The sequence below is a fragment of the Natrix helvetica genome, assembly GCF_964273705.1.
Source record: "Natrix helvetica genome assembly, chromosome: Z".
In the NCBI taxonomy this organism is placed as follows: domain Eukaryota; kingdom Metazoa; phylum Chordata; class Lepidosauria; order Squamata; family Natricidae; genus Natrix; species Natrix helvetica.
The window spans coordinates 64,122,197-64,139,848 of NC_138554.1; positions in this window are offsets into that span (position 1 = coordinate 64,122,197).

A 17,652-nucleotide genomic window follows, 5' to 3' on the forward strand; every position below is an offset into this window, starting at 1 on the left:
TGCATGATCTTAAGGCACTGCAATCATCATAAATATGAATCAGTTGCCAAGCATCTGAATTTAGATCATGTGACCATAGGGATGCTGCAATAGTCATGAGTGGGGAAAATGGTCATAAGTTACTTTTCATTGCCATTGTGAGGCAGGAGGGAAAGAGAGTATAAAAGAAAGGGATACAATACTTTAAGAATCATATAAAACAGAGATCAAGTGGCTGAGTAGATGGAAATTTACTTCTTATTCATAAAAGAAGAACTTGCTTAAATTCTGCCTACAGAAAGAAGAACTTGTTTAATATAACCTATAGTTGAATAACCTATGTACTAAAATAATTCCTGTAACTGACCATAAGACTTATGCAAAGGATGTGGACCAAAAGTAACAGATGGTGTAAGATAAGACCCACCCATGTAACCCACCCACATATAGAAGTATAGCAAATTCATCATTTATTGAATTTCCTTTTTTTAGTTACACTTCTCCTTTTTTGTGTTTTGTACTGATAAAGAAGGTGTCATAGCCTAATGTCCGGGCAGTGCCGGGTTTGCAAAATATATAAAAGTAACACCCTGGGCATAACCCGGGGTTCAGAATTTGTCATGTTAATGCTCTGAACCATTGCGCAAATAAACCTGAGTTCTCCAACCCTTCATGGTCTTGTGTCCTGGATTGGTAACAAGATTAGCTGCAACATTTCTGGTGATCGCGGCAGAACAGAAGTAGCCTTGGGGTTCTCTGGAGGGCCACCCCAGTGTCGGGGCCCTGTCGAGTTAGGGGAAACCTCCCAGGCGCCATTGGACCTTTCATTCCGAGGGACTTCCCAGTGATGCAGGACCCCGGCGGCGGTGGTCAACACCTCCAAGAACTACCTGTGAAGGGAAAGGAGACCAGGCAAATTCTCCAGCTGGCTGGAGGACATAGGACTCGCCAAGAGGCAAGTATTGGGGTAGGAGTAATCCCTCCCTGTAACCAGAGATGGAGGAGAGGACTGACCACCCTCTCTTTAAGGAAAGGTGGGAAGATTGTGCAGAGTGTGTATGATGTGAAAGACTACTGCAGTTCCCAAAGGTGACTGTGGGCATCCAGTGCCCTGGGCCAATAGAGAGTGAGTGGCGTTCGCAGTTCCCATCAGAGACCCTGCTGATCCGGCTCCCTGGGTCAGACGTGGAAGCATGAAGTACAATTCCTAGTGTTATCTCGAGAGGAAGGACCCCTCTCAAAACCCTTTTCCCTGCTTGTCTTGTCTGGTGCCCTGGGAGGATCATGGGAGGGGGTGGCAGTGTGCCTGTTACTTTGTTGGATTGTATGTTAAAGAATTTTAAGATAGCTTTTGTATCTCAGGACTATGGTATTAAGTGGAGTAGGCATAAGTTGAGAACTTTTTGTGAGGAAAGATTTTAAAGTAGGCTGACCCGCAAAAGGAACATTAGATCCCTCCATTCCTGTAAGGGTACATCAGATAGTGTTTCACCCCATACTAGGGCACCCCGACCAAGCCCCCTATATTGATGAGTGGCTCAACTTAGCTCAGACATCTCCACCTTGGATCCAAATATGAAAATAGAATAATGTCGACTCATGGCATCACGAACTTTAGCACCCCGGAAAGGAAAGGGGGCCCTTCCAGTCCTACCCAGCTGCCTTGAGGAACTACTTCATCCACCGCCATATGTACCCCCCTACAGATTAAGAGGACCCCCCTGCCATCAGCTTCAACAGATAGGGGGAGGCCTTCAACGTCCTCAGGGGCCATGTGGTGCCTAGATATTCCATCCCCTATGTTGAAAACCTCCAAAAGTAGGAAGAGCCGAGGTCGCACGGAAGCCCTGGATCAGTTGATCCAGGCGGGGCTATCCCCGTGAACCACTGGATTAGAGGCAGAAAGGGAACAGGAGGATGATTTACTTGGAGCGGTGAGGGCGGGTGCATCAATAGATAGCAGAGAAGAAGAGGGACCAATAGTGGAGCAAACTAGGGCAAAGACTGAACACATGTCTTTGACTGCCCTCCTCAGATAGATTGACCAACTGGTTGTCGATAAAGACGATCCCACCAGTACAGCTACCACTCCCTTATTCCAGCATGTACCTTTTACTACATCAGACCTCCTTAATTGGAAATTTCATTATGGCCCCCTTAGTGAAAAGCCAAATGAAGTGGCTGACCTGGTGAAGACCATTGTAGACATGCACAACCCTACATGGATGGATCTTCAACAGTTGATGGGGACTTTGTTTAATCCCGAAGAGAGGGAAAAGATTAGAATCGCAGTGTCAAAGATTGTGAAGCCCGACCTACCCCGGGATGAAATCTCGAGAACTATGTGGAGGAACACTTTCCCTCAAAGGACCCCTTGTGGAGTCCTTATGACAATCTCCGAGCAATTGAGGGCTATCAACAACCCGTAGTAAGGGCAGTACGGGCAGCAGGAAAACCAGCCGTTAACATGTCTAAGCCTTCCCTAGTGACGCAGGAAGCCACTGAGAGCCCAGAAGCCTTTTATACGAGGCTGCTGGAAGCCTACCAAATGTATACCCCCATTGATCCAACAGCGCTCAAAAATGCTTGAATGCTGGCCATGACCTTCATCTCGCAAAGCGCCCCAGATATACAAAAAAGTTATAGAGATTAAGGGAGCCCTGGGAAAACTGATGAGTGAACTGATGGAGGTGACTAGAAAGACTTTTGTGAATAGAGACAAGGTGGAAGAGAGGAAACAAGACCAAAAGATACAAAAGAGGCTGAACTATTGGCTGCCGCCATGATGGGGTTACCAAGAGATCGGGGAGATGGCAGAGGTAGAGGCTTAGGACATAACCAGTGTGCCATCTGCAGGAAGGAAGGGTACTGGAAAGGGAAATGCCCAGAAAGGAATAGAGAGGGACGACAAGAGACCCGAAGGGGAGGGCTTGCGGAGAACTACTGAAGTGGCTGAGGAAGAGGATGGGGAGGTAGAGGACAAAGAGAAGATTTCCTGAGAAAACCCCCCCTCATAGCCCTGGCGGAAGAGGAAGAATGGGACTGAGGCCGACCGGGTTCAGCCCTCCTCCCAGAACCTATGGTCAGTCTCACAATCGGAGGCAAGCCTATCCCCTTCCTAGTAGATACTGGAGCCACTCGATCAGTCCTAACCCAGCCCCTGATCCAGGCCTCCCCCTACTCTATCAACATACAGGGGGCAACCGGAGAGACTCTACAGCGACCATTTTTGGAACCTTTAATTTGTAATACAGGAGGAAAAACAATCACTGACCAGTTCATCTATATGCCAGATTGTCCCATCCCCTTGTTAGGAAGAGACCTCCTCTGTAAACTAAAGACACAAATCTCTTTTGAGGAGGATGGTACAATGCATATGAAGTATGGAAAGGTGAAAATGGAGGTTGTAACTTCAAAAGGTCACTAAATGTACAATAGTAAGTTGAGGACTAACAGTAATTTTCTGAATAGAAAGCCCTATAGGGAGGATGAATTACTTAAATATATGTACAGATTATTAAGTTAACCAAATTTTTGAATATTCTCTTTTTTTTTCAAATTAATATCTCTGGAAACTAGGAATTCTAGGGCTTTCTTTTCTTTAATTTTGAATAAAATAAAAAGAAAACCATGAATACAAAGTGACAAATCTCTCCAAACTACCATTTACCATTTACTTATAACCAAAGAGAGAAGTAGACATTCAAAAAGGTTCTGCTTAGTTATTCAGTAGCTCACTTTCCTCATCTTCAATTGTCAATGCAGGCTCTAAATCTTCTGTAATAACAATACATTCCCCTGAAGTACAGCTCTAAATTTTTCACAATCTTGATGTGAATTTAAAGGCATATATCATTTGGTGGCGGTGTGTGTGTGTGAACCTCTCAAACCAATTGTTACCCAATTAAGGAGTAAATAGTGACCAGAAACTGAGGAAGAAATTTGAATCTTATCTTCAGCACCAGCACCAGTCAAAATCATAGTACTGGAGTACTCATTCAATTATCATAAATTGTCCTTTTATATGAGGTTAATACTAATTGTTTCACAGTTTCTCATATACTCATGCTGTCATTGGACAAGGAAAATCTTTTAAAAGACTGGCAACTGCAACAATGCACTGTGTTAACTTTAGACTGTGGAAAACAGATGGCACCTTTTCGTAAAAGAGATGAAAGAGATGAATCTCTGCATTCCATCCATCTTCCAAGAGATAAAGGGGGAGGTGAGAGAACAGCTGCTGGTTTTTAGATTTAAATAGATTAAGCATTGTAATATTATATTTTCTATTTGTGATAACCTGGAAAAGTATTGACAGGCTGTAGATCAACCAGTCAATTAAGTTTCTTAAAAAGAAAAATCAATGTATATTGTTCCGTTCTCACTTCAACTGATGATGAGATACATTCTTTTTTTTACAGACTGTTAGATTACTACATTTTCACAGATTAGATTCCTAATCTCATTTCACTTCTTCCTCTCCATAAAACTATGATTACAATTAAATTTATGATAATGAAAAGGGCTTGTGGTTATGAATTTCTTCCTATATAAATGAGAGCTCTGAAGGGTTTTAATAAATGTATTGTTAGGGTTAGGGTTAACACATCTGAGGCGAGTTGGCTGATAAACTGACCCTCAGATAATAAGTTGAAATGCTTGATAGCTGTCTCCTATATTAAGTAAAACTTTCTGACAATCAACCCAAAGCAACAATTATTAGTCATGAAGAACAGTGGTAACGTTTCTTCTGGATACCAGAGAGGGCATCTCAAAGTGCAGCTGACAACACAATCCTATTTTGAAAGATTTTTAAATTCTAAAGACAACCTATCCTTAAATTTGCTAGAAGCCAGATATTTTTGTAATAGCATTGATAACTAAAAGTTTGAAATGGAATATAATCATAGAGACAGGTTTTTCTTCCTGCTTGCAGTGCTGTGATAAATATAGAACACCAACAACAAAATGATTTCTTTCTTGACTAGTACCATTATTGAACATGTCAATTGACATTTAAGAAAGTACTTATATTTCAAGGGAACACAAATGAAAAATGGTGATGCAAATAGATGAGTCAACAAGCTTCAGAGAGAAAGTGTAATTACTGGCATCAATTTGCTACACTGATTATTAAATCAGTGTATTTAAAATAATTCTAGTTAGTTTTATGTTTTAAGAACCTTGAGGGAACAAGAACACGTTAAGATGTTTACCCTATTTTAACTAACTAACCTTGCTCATGGATAGGAAAGATATGGCAAATCTAGACAGTATACTAAAAAGCAGAGACATCACCCTGCCAACAAAAGTGTGTATAGTCAAGACTATGGTTTTCCCAGTTGCAATGTATGGCTGTGAACGTTGGACCATAAGAAAGGCTGAGCACCAAAGAATTGAGGCCTTTGAACTATGGTGCTGGAGAAGACTCCTGCGAGTCCCTTGGACTGCAAGGTGATCAAACTGGTCAGCCCTAGATGAGATGAACCCTGATTGCTCTTTAGAAGGCCAGATCCTGAAGATGAAACTCAAATACTTTGGCCTCCTAATGAGAAGGAAGGACTCACTGGAGAAGAGCCTAATGCTGGGAAAGATTCAGGGCAAAAGAAGAAGGGGACGACAGAGAATGAGATGGCTGGACGGTCACTAAAGCAGTAGGCATGAACTTAAATGGACTCTAGAGGATGGTAGAGGACAGGAAGGCCTGGAGGAACATTGTCCATTAGGTCGCGATGGGTTGGATATGACTTTGCAACTAATAACAATAGACTAACTAATTAGAATATTTTGGCTTGTTCTGAAAATACTGCTTATGATTTTGTACAGATGTTACTCCTTCAGTTGATGGATCAGTAAAATATTTGCATCATTAGATAAAAAAAGAAAGTGTTACTATAACAACATATTGTTTTCTCTATGACGAAGCAAGATTGCAAAAACAGCCATGATTTGAAAATTGTGCTACTGGGAACATGTAAAAATAGTCAATAACATTTAGAGGGGGTCATTTATATCATGCCGGTATCAAACAGTGAAGAAATTGGAACAAATAGTGTGACTCTCTTCCTCCATACAGAGCTTGCATGGTTAATAAGAAGAAATAAGTTGCTACACATTTTTGAAAAGGAGTATGAGATGTTGCTTTTCTGTATCCTAGAGAAAAAATATTAAGTGAAGATGTTAGATGTGAATATGTTTGTGCAATTCCAGATAAATTGTCAATTAATGTCATAGATTACATGGCAGAATATATGCCACACTTCTTTTGGCTCTGTGAGCAAGCATGCAGAGCAGAGATATAATAACCTCTCTCCTTACCAATGATCAGAAATAATATGTTGAAAAGCTTTAAAAAAAACTAAACAAGCACAGAATTGCATCCACAGGGGAAAAAGTGATTAGAGGAAAAGATTGGACTTGGGGAAAAGAGAAAACCTGGATTTCAAGCATTTATTTGAATGCAGTTTCCTCTGATGAGTTCTGCTGAAAAACATGGATTGACAGCAGTTCCCCCTTTATTGGAAGCTGAAGAAAAAGGAGACAAATTACAGCAACTCAGCATTTATTATCTCTTTTTCTCTATATATATAGACCAGGGGTGTCAAACTCAATTTTATTAAGGGCCGCATCAGGGCTGTGGTTGACCTCAGGGGGTCAGGTGTGTGTGGCTGACTGGGTGAGTGTGGCCAACTGGGTGGTCATGGCCAGCTAGGTGGTCATGGCCACCTTGATGCCACTTCCCAAATGCTGGCATGTTTCCTCTTCGCATTGGATAGACCAGGTGAAGCTACTTTGGGCTGATCTTTCCTCTTCGCACTGGGTAGACCAGGCCGAAGCCACACTGGCCCGATCTTTCCTCTTTACTTTGTGTAGATCAGGACAGCCCCATGGGCCAGATCCGACCACATCATTGGCTGGATCCGGCCCATGGGCCTTGAGTTTGACAGATATAGACTGTACTCATTTTAATTCTTTGATATTAATTGCATCAAGTTCTTTTTATCATTAAGTGTGCATACAGAAACAATTGCAAAAAACAGCCTGAGCTTGCAAAAATGATGTTTAAAAAAGCCTCAGATTGAAGGAAGACTTGCAACAAATGTCAAAATTTAATTTAAACAGATTTTTTTCCGTATGTAAAAATCAAGAAAAAAGGTCAAGGAAACAAATCAGTCCACCAATGGGAGAAAATGTCAATGTAACAGGTAACGAGCATTAGAAGAAAGCAGAGCTATTTAATTCATTTTTTTCATTTGTGTTAAAAGATATTACCGCCCAATCTACCAAAAACATAACCATAAAAGACAGACCTGGAATATGAATTACAATAAGCAAGAAAATGCTAAGAGAACACCTGTCCACTCTAGATGAATTCAAATCACCAGGACCTGATGGATTACATCCCAGAGTTCCAAAGGAGCTGACAATTATGATCTCAGACATTGAACCATATCTTCAAAGATCCTGGAGCACCAGAGAAGTAGCAGAGGATTGGAAAAGAGCTGATGTGGTTCCCACCTTCAAAAAAAGAAGAAAAAAACAGATCCAGAAAACTACGCACCAATTCTCCTGACATCAATACTTGGGAAGATCCTAGAAAAGATGACCAAGAAGCAAACAAAGTTGTAACCAGAAGCCAACATGATTTGGTCAAAAACCAATCCATATCCCCTTGATTGCTGTTGAATCTTATATAGTTCTAACCAGTTGCTGACCATTTATTGAGAAGATTCCTGTGGATAGACTTTTAGCAATGAATTAGTTAAATCTTCAAACATTTTTTTTGCCTGACAAACTAAGAAGTGGTCCTTAAAACAATCTACTAACGGAAAATTCCCTCTCAATTGCTTTAGTTGAGCCACCAGATCTGGGCTGCAAAACTAGATGGTCATTAGATAAAAACAAAGAACTGAAGTTTTCCATATCTCTTTTCAATAATCTTGATTTCTTGCAGCGTAGATCCAGCAGCCCTACTTTCACATATGCCTACAGGAAATGAGAAGCCAAATCATGTAAGCATCTGCTTACAGATGTCATTGTCAACCAAGCATGCAAATTTAATTAAGATTTCCTCTTTCCTTGCTGGAGAAAGATTTTAGCAGCTCTTTAGATGTCTGATTAACTGTGTGAAATTCTGAAACAATGCATCATGTACCATAAGGAATAGCCAACATTTTTTTCTCTGTTGTTCTTTCCAGAGGAAATGGAATGTGACATATTTTAAAATTTATAGAATCATAGGGCTAGAAGGGATCTTGGGGGTCTTCTAGTCCAATCCCCTAACCAAGGCAGGAATCTTTATATAATCCTTTACAAATGGTTGTTCAATCTTTTCTTAAAATCTACCACTGATGGAGCACCCACAGTTCCAGGAAATAAGAGGTTCCATTCCTAACTCACTGTCAGGAAATTTCTTCTTAGTTCTAGACTGGATTTCTCTTTAATAAGTTTGCATTCTCTAATATTTGTCCTGCCCTCAAGTGCTTTGGAGAATAAGCTGACACTCTCTTCTGTGTGACAACCTTTCACATATTGGAGAATAGCTAACATATTACTCCTAAATCTTAATGTTAGGCTAAAAATACCTAGTTCCTTAAGCTATTTCATCATGTAATTTAGCCTCCAGACCATCTATGATTTTTGTTGTTCTTCTCTGCACTATTTCTAGGCCTCCACATCTTTTTTTGTATCATAGTGACCAGAACTAGATGCTGTGTTTCAATTGTGGCCTTACTAGTAGAGTATAGAGCAGTACTATCACATCTTGTGATGTTCATGATATCCTCCTGTTGATGCTGCCTAGAACTGCATTGGCTTTTTTTAGCAACTGCCTTTCCGTCTCATACTTATGCAGTGATTCATCCTGACACCATAGATCCTTCTCAAAGGGCTATTGTTGAATATATACTGCCTATTCTGTATTGCCATCTGGTATTTTTCTCCCTAAGCATAAGACTTACTTTTCTCACCACTGAACTACGTCTTGTTGAATAGGGTCCAATGCTCAAGCCTATCAAGATCTTTCTGAACTTAAGGAGTCCTCTGGAAGGTGTGCTAAGGGAAGGGGTTTACAGCTTTTTTTCTCCTGCCTTCCTATTCAAAAATTGCACCTTTGAGAAAGATCTAAGCCAGTTCTTTGACATTCTCCTAGATTTTGAATGGAAGCAAGTAGGAACAATCCAGTGGTGGGTTGCAGGTGGTATGCCCCGGTACGGGCATACTGGAGCCTGCCTGGAGCACTGGGTACCATTCTGGTACGGTGCTCTGGAGGGCCCACCCGGCCGCCCGAGCTCCTTACCTGTCCTTTAAGCCTTTGGCACTTCTGCGCACATGCATAGTGTGTACGGCGCCTGCGTGATGCTCCGCTGAGCAGCTGGAGTGTTGCAGAGGGTTGCGGAGACTTCGCAGGCAGGTACAACGCATGCATGTGTCACACATGTCCACGTGGGTAAGGCCGGGCCCATTCCAACCATACCGGTTGGAATGGGATCCGGAACCCACCACTGGAACAATCCATGATAACCCTCAGATGACTGTGGCCTTTTAGAAAGAGGATCAAAAGAATCCCAGTTTTCAGTGAGAACAGCTGAAGGATCAAATTTTCATCTTTTCCTGTCACTGTTTTCTTTTTAGGCACACCTTACTTCTAACATCACACTTTGAAGTTTTCTTTCATCCTGATTTACATTTTTAATATAAGATCCAATCTGGCTCAATCACCGGGATCAATGATTTGCTCTTCTGAGTTTTGGGGCTCATGCTGGAGCCCATCATCAGGATAATTGAATGTATGTCTTTGTTCATTGAAATGTGAGACTAGCAATGAATTTGGGCCTCCTCATCTGACTGCTTGCTTGTGTTCTTGCAATCTGTTGGTTACCTTCCTCCCCATCTGACTTACATAGTCACAGGGGTAATTCATGCAGGGAATCCGGTAGATTACATTAGAAATATCTACCACCTCCAAGCGATCTTTGAAATTCAACTCGTATAGTAGTCTCTGGGCAGTGTACAATACCCATTGCAAATCTGATAAGCTGCATTCTACTGATCTGTTTTTGATTTATGACAGAGTATGCCATATAATTGACCCTGTACGTTTGTTCTTCTTTTCTCTCTTTTGTTTGTTGTACAGGCATCTTGGAGGCTGTTAGGGGCTGGATGGGAAGCAATGGGTTCAAACTAAACCCTGGGAAGTCTGAGGTGCTCTAGATTTGAGGTTTGTTGGCTCAGGAATAATTGCCACCTTTGGTCTTGGATGGGGTGGCACTACTCCAAACAGACCCTGTGTGTAATCTAGGGGTTCTCCTGGACTCATGACTCCTGCTCAAAGAGCAGGTAATGGTCGTGGCCAGGAGGGCCTTTCCACAACTGTGGGTTGTGCGCCAGTTATGTCTTTTCCAACAATCCCTACTCACAGTCACTCATGTCCTAGTCACTTTCTGTCTTGACTATTGCAACGCACTCTACATGGGACTGCCCTTGAAGAGCAGCTGGAAGCTCCAGTTGCTGCAAAATGCAGCAGCCTGCATGGTTTTGTGCAGACCCCGGTGTGCACATGTATCACCTCTCCTGTGGGAGCTGCATTGGCTGCTGATTTGCTTCCATCTTCCTACTTGGTGAAAATGGCTATTGTCTACTTGTTTCTTCCTCCATTGTGAAATGTACTGTATGTCTGGAAAGATGAAGTTCAGTGTGGTATGAAATTCTTTCAGTGCATTTCTTTTGATGATGACGAACGTGTTGTCCACATAGCAGCACCAAAATGTAGGTGTATAGTTTTGAAATGCTTAGTGTTCTAGTTCATGTAGGAAAGTTTCTGCAATGATTCCTGATATTGGGGATCCCCTGGGTGTCATTTTTATTTGTTCATACATTTCCATTTTGAACATGAAAAAGATATGTTGGAGTAATTTTATGATTTGTGTCCCGGTTAGGTTATTATGATTTATGTTGTATTCTTCTAGTTATTTATCTATTACTTCATATGCAAGATGGAGAGGGATGGATGTAAATAGGGATGTAAATAGGGACACTATATCAAAGGAGACCATGATCTCATCGGGGCCACATTTAGGCCTTGTAGTTTTGTCAAAAATTGTGTGAATAATATGACTGTGCTGTTCGAGGGTAGGTGAGGAAGCTTAAGTGTTGTGCCAACAATTTAGTCAGGTTGTAGGTAGAGGTATCTCATAGCGCTACTATAGGGAGACTCCTTATTTTGTATAACTTGGGGAGTCCATAAAATCTCATTAAGGGAAACATTTGTTGATCTCATTTTCCCATATTCTTTTTCCCTTAAACACTTGTTTTGTTTGAGTTGGGTGAGATAAGCATTCAATTGTGTGATCATCGTTCTCATCTCTGATGTCTTTACTGGCCTTTATGCTGGGGAATCATTGAGTAGGGTGAATGCCTTCATTTAATAATCTGTGCAGTTCATCATCACCATTGGGAAGCCTTTATCTGCCAGTAAAATAATAATGTCCTGATCTAGTTTCAGGTCTTCTAAAATGTGTTGCTCTGTTAGGCTGAGCATGTCGTTTGTCCATTTTTAATTGTTAATTATCTGGTTGAATCAGTGGTGAGTTCCTACCGGTCCGGACTGCTACTCTTGGACTGGTAGTGGAAATCAGATGTACATTTCCATACCAGTAGAGCCGAAGGCCCTCATACTGGTACGGTCCCTCCCTTGGCCTGCCCCCACTTGCCTCTCTCTTTGACTCTCTCCCACCCTGCCCATCTGGTCACTGCTCGCTCACTCTCTCACCCGCCTGTCCGCATCATGCATGCCCCACCCACCCACTTCCTTTGCTGGAGTGGAGGACTCAACTGTTGGAAGAAGCCCTGTGCTTCGTTCTCTTTGAGAGCTGCCTCACTTGCAGTGGAGTGGGGAGAAATCCATGGATTAGAGGAAGGAGAAGGCCATTCCTAGCAGAAGTGCAGCTTTCTCCTCCCTCTAACTCATGGATTTCTCAGCAGCAGAAGCGACAGTGGAGGCTGAAACACAGTCCCAGCCAGTCAGTTCCAGTTTTCCCTTCCCCGAGCATGCCCATTGCTTCTGTACTGCTTTTGGTGAATCCAGCTCAGCAGTGGGGCTTTTGCCATCACTATGAGCATCACTGGCAGTCACTTCTTGCCATCACCGCTGAGCCAGATTCACCAAAAGTGGAAGCAGCAGCAACGGGACATGCTCGGGGAAGGGAGAGCCGGAACTGACTGCCTAGTATTGTGTTTCACCCACTGCCGCTGCTGCTTTTGCTGTGCTGCAGCCACCAGAGACTCCTTCCAAGCCGCCACTTTGTTTCAGGCCAAGAAGCAGAAAAAAGAGCAGCTCCCTCTCCTCTCTCACTTTTGTCAGCCTACATCAGCGATGGTGAATCTTTTTTGGCTCGCGTGCCACAAGTGGGGGGAGTGCAGGGGGGTCGTATGCTGGTGTGCCACACCCATAATGCAATGCGCGACCCCCCAGTGTGCATGCGTGCACAACAGGCACAACCCCCCATTTTACATGCTTTTTTCACCCTCCCCAGGCTCCAGAGCCTTTATAGGAGACTGGGGAGGGCGAAAAGAGCCCCCCGCCCCCTCTGGAGGCCCTCTGGAGGCTTCAGGGATCGTCCGGAGGCTTCCCTGATGCCTTCGGAGCATTTAAAATGACCCTCTGAGCAAACCAGAAGTCACTTCCGGTTTTCTCGGAGGGTCATTTTAAGCGTTCGGAAGGCTTCAGGGAAGCCTCTGGACGGTCCCTGAAGCCTCCTCTGGGGGGCAGGGGAGGCTCTTTTTGCCCTCCCCAGTCTCCTATAAAGCCTCTGGAGCCTGGGGAGGGCAAAAAAAAATGGCTTTTAAAAATGGTGAACTCAGCTGGCCAGCATGCACATGTGTGCTGGCCAGCTGACAGGGCAGCGCCTCGTGTGCCCTGACAAATTGCTCCGCGTGCCACCTGTGGCACGCATGCCATAGGTTCGCCATCACTGGCCTACATGCTACTCAGCGGTGGGTGGGGGGAAAGGGCCCCTTGGCTGCCCCTCCAGGAAGACCACCATGCATCCTCCACAGGTGGGAGGTTGAAGAGGCAATCACAGGTGAAGAGCAGTGAAGGATTTTGGCAGCGCGAGAGAAAGACTTCAAAGTAAGTGGAGGTAATGGGTGACTGGTGTGCTGTTCTGACTTTCCCGGGTGCAAAATGCTTTAAAAAATAAAGTTTTAGTTTTTTGAGGGAGGTTGTAAAGGGTTAGGGGTGCAAGGATCTTGTAACTTGATAGCTTTAAGTCTTGCACATTTCAAATGTCAGAGTTCCCTAGCCAACATGACTGGAGGAGGAATTCCAGGAGTTGAAATCCACAAGTCTTAAAGCTGTCAAATTTGAACACCCCGGGATTTTTTGGGAAAGGGTTAAGGGGTGCAAGGGTCTTGTAACTTGATAGCTTTAAGACTTGCACACTTCAAATGCCAGAGTTTCTGAGCCAACATTTTGCTTGCTAAGCAAGGGTGAGTTTCATCACATTTTACAAATTGGCCATGCCCACCTGGTCACATGACTACTAAGCCATGCCCACAAAAGAGGCCATGCCCACAGAATGGGTAGTAAAAAGTTTTTGAAACCCACCCCTGGATTGAATGCTGATTTATTTTATACCCCTGGCTGGATTATAGATGTGGACTTTTGACCTCTTCTTACTTTTTAGAATTATGAAACACTTTCATTTTTGTCACATGGAAGCCAATGTCATGAGGACTTTCTCCTGAGTCAGTGAAAGTGATTTGATATGATTTACATTTACATTGAATTTTTATTGTAAGGATTTTTATTTTATTGGTGCTTAAAAGAGCTTCGTTGTTTTATTTTATCTTTGCATATATCTCTGGTGTTTTTTTAAAGAGGAACATTTCCTTTTTTTCTAATTCTCTATTGTTAGGGATGTTGTTAAATTTTAATTTTCTCTGCAATTACTCTGTTATGGAACACATACTTTTTTTGTAGAGAAATTACCTACAATTTGTTATGAAAGCTTGGCCATAAGAGAGAGTTGGAAAATTAAAGCAACAATTAAATTAAGGACTTTGAACATTTATCACAATGCCCATACAAAGAGATTCAAAATAATGTCAAAGTCTTTTTGAAAGCCTTTGGGAAAAAAATGTTTTTCAATTTACAAGCTCTAAATGAAAGTTTAGATAATTTTTTTGATGAATTAACAACAGTTTTAAACCAACCTAAGAAGGACATTCAGATACAAGTAACAGCAGCCAAAAACCAGACTTGCAATTGGGTGAATTAGACTCTAATTTGTTGCTGGCAGCTTTGAAGGAGAAAGAGCTCTGCTTGAGAGTTGGAGGCTCACTAAAAGCTGAAAGAGGAAAGAAAGATGAATTCAAAAATTTTGAGATGGCAGAATGGATGGGTGATGAATTTGACTTTCTTATGAGAGCTGGTGGAGATTTTGGAAGAGATTTACTATATCCAATCAGAAGACAACTGTCATGGTGCTTTTTTTTTTCTTCAAAAGGAAGAAGAAGAAAATATTTAGCTTCTCATCCAAGAAGCTTCATCAGTTCTGATGGCTGGGGGATGAAAGAATAGGTACTGACAATTGAGACTGGATGCTGGTGGGGGGAGGGAGGGAAGGGGGTGGTATTTCTTTGCAATTGCCTGGTCATTAACACTCTTTGAGAGCTGTTGAGGCTAATTGGGGGTTTATCTGTACTGCTGCAATGGTAATTCTACCTACATTTAAGCAATATATATATAATTCTAAAACAGTCTGCAGCCATGTAATCTGTAAATAGACCTACTGAAATTCAGTTATGATGAAAACAATATAGTGTTGTTTTCTGTATCTGTATCTAAGGGAACACACCTACACTGATATTATCCCATCCTCCATTAAATATTGTCATTTAATCAAGGATATGTGCCTTCTATTTTGCTGCCCCCAAACAGCAAACAGACTGTTTAAACAGCGTCCTTCCAGAGATGCAAATGGTGCTCACTCTCCTGGGGTTCTGGGAAACCCTTAAAACAGTGGTGGGATTCAAATTTTTTTACTACTGGTTCCGTGGGCGTGGCTTGGTGAGCATGACTTGGTGGGCATGGCAGGGGAAGGATACTGTAAAATTTCCATTTCCTCCTCACTCCAGGGGAAGGTTAGTGCAAAATCCCCATTTCCTCCCACTCATCTGGGACTTGAGAGGCAGAGAATAGATGGGGCGGGGCCAATCAGAGGTGGCATTTACCAGTTCTCCAAACTACTCAAAATTTCTGCTACCAGTTCTCCAGAACTGATCAGAATACCTGATGAATATCGTATACTTGCTGAATACCACCTCTGCCTTAAAACCTGCTCTCTTCCCAGGTCAAGAGTTAATGGGTTTTTATTGAAGTGTTTGTGGAACCTCTGTAATATCTGTATTGTTTTGGCTGTTTCAGTCTAGGCTACCCATGTGTGGGTAATTGTTTTTATTGTTTCTAGTTTATTGTTTCATGTTTATTGTTCCACCACTCATGAGTGGGGCTGCACACTGGCCCACCGATGTGACCTGGTTGAAAGTAGTCCATGGTCTGATTGTGGACCACAGTCCACAGGGTGTGGACCCCTGATTTACTGTATATGTAAACTCATCTTTTTGTAATCATCTGGACTGCCAGAAATTGTGCATTAATTTAGAACAAAAGCTACCAAAAAACTGAACTGCATTTTTAATGTCTTATAAAGAAAACTACAATACAATGATATACATCCAATCTTTTTTTGACTTAACAGGCTTTTTTAAAAAAAGCCTCACCATCAAATTCACTTGGAAATCTTAGCTCTACCAGATTGTTTTGTCACTGCCATACCCACTAAAGCTATTTTGTATCCTCAAAGGTTTTTGACTATAGCCTCCATCTACTGAAAAAGTTGCCGATGAATAGAAAGGCTCAGAATAACTTGATACAACACATGCTACAAAGTCATTTTTGAAGAGGAAAATCCCCTTTGTACATTGGAAGGAATTCTTTTTCCCATCTGAATTGCATAACCAAACAGGAAGAAAGAAAACAACCTCATTTTAGAGTAACACCTGGCAAGTTGATGATAATACATTGAATTAAAAAGGAATTAATCTAGTTTTAGTTACTTCAAATCAAGCAAACAATATACAGATAGGAAAAAGAATAATTTAGCATACTGAATAACAATATCTTTCACACCTATGCTCTTATGCTTCTATTTTTAAGCAAGTCCTTAAAAAGAAAGGTTGAGGCACTTGTGTATGCTTTCTCGCTTACCTATAAATCTTGCTTCTGCAACAGTGTGCATTATGAAGATTTGTGGAAGTCTCATAATGCACATGGTTGCAACCAGGGGTGGGTTTCAGCCGGTACGCACCAGTACGGCCATAACCATACATGAAATTTAGTGTGTCTTCCCGTACCGGTTCTTCTGGAGGCCGTGTACCAGAATGCTCCCTCCCATGGCCTACCCCCTTGCTTGCTCCCCCTGCACGCCCAGTCACCGCTCGCTCACTCACCCTGCCTGTCCGCACTAGGCTTGCCCTGCCCACCCACTTCCTTTGCTGGAGTGGAGGATTGGGAGAAGCCCACGTGCCGCGCCCCACCTTCTCTTTGACAGCTGCCTCATTTCCAATTGAGGGATCCATGCAGAGGGAGGAAAAACATGGATTTCTTCACCCACCCCCCACTGGAAACCAGGTGGCTGTCAAAGAGAAGGGAGCGCACCCCGCGTGGCTCCTTCAAACAGCTGAAGAAGGAAGAAGAGGGGAGTTCGGCTGTTAGAAAAGCCCACGTGGTGCATGCGCCCTTCTCTTTGACAGCCAATTGCGGGGGAATCCATGTAGAGGGAGGAAAAACATGGATTTCTTCCCCCCACGCCACACCTTTGGAAACCAAGTGGCTGTCAAAGAAAAGGGAGCGCGCCCCATGTGGCTTCCTCCAAAAGCTGAGGAAGAAACAGGAACTGGGGACTTTCCTTCTGCCCCATGGGAAAAAAGAACAGCTCCACTTTCATGCTCTTCCTGCTGATGCTACTCGGCCTGAAATATGAGGATCATGGAGAAAATCATTTTCAGGCCGAGAAGCAACATCCCCGTCCATTCTTTGGATCGCCCTATGGGGGGACTCTGCCTTTGCAGAAGCAGGGCGGCTGCATATGCAGCAGTCCCAAGATGTCCGCTTGCATGGAGGAAAGCGTTTTCAGGCCAAGAAGCAGTAGCCGAGAGAATGCATGACCTCCTGAGCTGCGGGAAATAGCTGCCAGTGATGTTCTCAGGGCAAAAACATTGTGAGTGGAAAAGACTTGGCCTCCTCAGGAGCCGCCAAGCACTCACTGCCCTCTGACAGCCGCTGAGCCTCCTCTCACCGCAGACGCAAGGATTGTGGAGGAAAGAGCTTTTAGGTGGCAGCGCATTCCGCACTGACTGTTTTTGGAATCAGAGAAGGAATCCTCCACCTGAAAATGCTTTCCTCCACAATTGTCACCTTTCAGGAGAAAAGAGAAGGCTGTCTGCGGTGGGAGGAGGTTTGGCGGATGTCAAAGGGGCAGCAAGCGCCTGGTGGCTCCTGAGGTGGCCAAGGCTTCTCCACTTGCAATGTCTTCACCCTGAGAGCATCACTGGCACCTGCTTCCCGCAGCTCAGGAGGTCTGTGCGTACACTCTCTCCGCTGCTGCTTCT